This window comes from Trachypithecus francoisi, unplaced genomic scaffold (assembly GCF_009764315.1).
Source record: "Trachypithecus francoisi isolate TF-2019V2 unplaced genomic scaffold, Tfra_2.0 Lachesis_group17, whole genome shotgun sequence".
Lineage (NCBI taxonomy): Eukaryota > Metazoa > Chordata > Mammalia > Primates > Cercopithecidae > Trachypithecus > Trachypithecus francoisi.
The window spans coordinates 103,864,214-103,866,812 of NW_022681462.1; the positions used below are offsets into that span (position 1 = coordinate 103,864,214).

Consider the following 2,599-nt stretch of genomic DNA (forward strand, 5'->3'; position numbering starts at 1 on the left):
CCATCTCCTAGGGCTGCCCGGCGGTTTCTCCAGACCTACCTCAGCAACACCCACCATCTCTAAGATGAACCCAGGTGTTCTTTGTCAAACATAAAACTGAAGGTGCCACTCTCTCTTACAAAATTTTGTATTGGTTTCTTGTTCCCATAACAATTTTTTCCCCTTTGTATGGAATACAAGCCCTTTAGCACCTGCCCTTCCTCATGTTTCAGCTGGATGCCCCCCATCCACCATATGCAGAATGCGGCACAGCCACTGCCGTGGGAAGGCCATTCTCTCTCCTCATCTCACAGTGTGCCTGTCACCTGTTTAAAATGTTATTTCCTTCCCACCTGTTAACCTCTACTTACTAACATGGTAACTAGTGTTATTAGCTCTGATTCACATGCCTGAGCACTCACCATGTGCTCAACCTGCTGTCAGACCTTCAAACCACCTAATGCCCGTTCACACTCTGGAATATGTGTACCATTCCCTGCATTTGACAGATAGGAAAAGGAGGCCCAGACAGGTGTTCCTCCTATATGTCATGACCCATACGTAGATTTAAACAAGTTGCTGACTATAAAGTCCTGGCTATTTTCATTTCACTATGCTGCTGCTTTCAAAAATCCAAACAAATATTATCGCATCCAAGTCATTCATGATAACATTCCTCTTCTAGGTTCACAAAAGACTCAAAGCATCTCTGTTGTGTTCAGGTGACAACTTGTTTTGACCATCTCTACAGATCCCTCCTTGTCCTACTCACAGATCCATGAGAAAAAGGCTGTGGTGTATTTAAATATCAATCCTTAGTGACCAGCAAAATATTGCTAAAACCAGGAATTTGAAAATACTGAATGCTTGAATCAGTATATAAATAGAAATAATAGAATACAAAGTTGAATTAGAGAATGGGCTCTAGCTTACAGTTTGAATAATTTCAACGACAAATTTGTGCTCTTCCTTCTCTTCAAGACACGCATATGCATGCACGCATGCATACAGCATAATCAGGACAAGTTCTTTTTGTAAGGCAATGAGCTCTTGATCTTACAAAAAGCATGTGTGCTGATTATGTAATTTAATAATATGTTAGAGACATTTGGTAGGTTAAAGATGTTGAAAAATCAGACAGGGCCTGTGTTAGTTCTCTGCTTCCTTGAGTAGCTTTAATTAAACCCTGTACATGTTGCTCTTGTTCTTAATAAGAGCACCTCTTATTCTCTCCTTTCTGTGTTTTGAGTTCTGTTCTAGACGAAGGAACTGTAATTCTAAATGAACCTTCCAGCTCCAGCAGGTGAGTCAGTGTCTTTAGAGCAGGGCTTATCTTGTGGTTTTTGTTATTCCTCTTGCCCAGCACACACCGTTGCAATGTGAACGGGGCCTACCTGCTTACTCACAGGCGAATATTCTCCTCCACCTGCCAAACTAAATTAAACAATGTATCACACTGTTTAGACACACTCACTTGTGCCTATCTCTTCAGATTTTTCTTTCTGATACCCAGAAATGTCAATTAGAGAGCTTCAGGTACTTTGTCTCAGACCAGGCTTCGGGAATCATCCCTCTCAAGTCAGAATCTGAAACATTGCGCATCAGATTTGCAAATATCTCTGCCACTCTGAGTTAGTTTGTTACAATTAATGCCTCAAATGAAAACCTTTAGCATGCTGAACATCCTTCGAGGGGATCATTGACTCTGTAAACGCATCCGTCTAATTTAATCAGATGTCAGTGTGAGATAAAGAATGCTGTATCTGGGGGCTCTGAGTTTGCCTTTAAAATTCTATTGGTATCTAACCCTTACGACACTAATTTGTATAGTGAAAAAAAAAAAAAAAACAGATTCCATCACTTTGTTTTCTCTTTTGAAATAAGTAAGGTTATAAAGAGCTTTAATAATACGGATTTTTTTCTACTCTGTAATGCTTTCCTATAAGCATTTCCTTGTGGCATTTCAGAATTATCTTGTGAAAGAGAAGAAACTCTCACTTTTATTGTAAGTAAAGTTCTGATAATTATCACTAGTGTAAAAAGTACTTTCTAAGAATTTGCCTGCATCCCCCTCAAGGGTAGTCGTCTGGCTTCTTAATACATTAATGTTAATATTAGCGGTGATCCAAGAGCCGCTCCCACTTCCATTTCTTCGGCAAGTGTAGAGGCCCCCATCCAGGCAATCTTTCCTTTTGTCACTTAGACTCTCACGTTTAAAGGTACCCTTTAAAAACCAAGATTGGCCCGCCTCCACTGATAGACCTTGGACAGTTTGCTGGGGTTTTTTTGTTGTTGTTTGTTTGTTTGTTTGTTTGTTTGCTCTGGGGATGCAAAGGAGGGAAATCCCTGCACTTCCTGTCTATCTTTTTGGCAGCCCGGATTGAATTGGGGACTACATCTGTAGAAAAAAAGAAAAGAAAAGAAAAAAAAAAAAGCAGGGTTGGCAACTCCACCTCGACATGACTTTCAGCATGAAGTCCAGCAAACTTGCACACATGCGGAGATAGCTGGGGGGAGCAGAGCAATGTCACACACATGCATGTGACCGTGACAGAGGCACTGCCTCACTCTGCAGGGAGCAAGAGTCTCTGCTCCGGCATGAAGTGAATCAGGAGGGCGC

At 41.2% G+C, this 2,599-nt stretch overlaps 1 pseudogene; it reads left to right on the forward strand.

The window, feature by feature from the left end:
• Window positions 1-2,223: 2,223 nt before the first annotated feature.
• Window positions 2,224-2,379, forward strand: LOC117063137 (annotated as a pseudogene).
• Window positions 2,380-2,599: the final 220 nt, after the last annotated feature.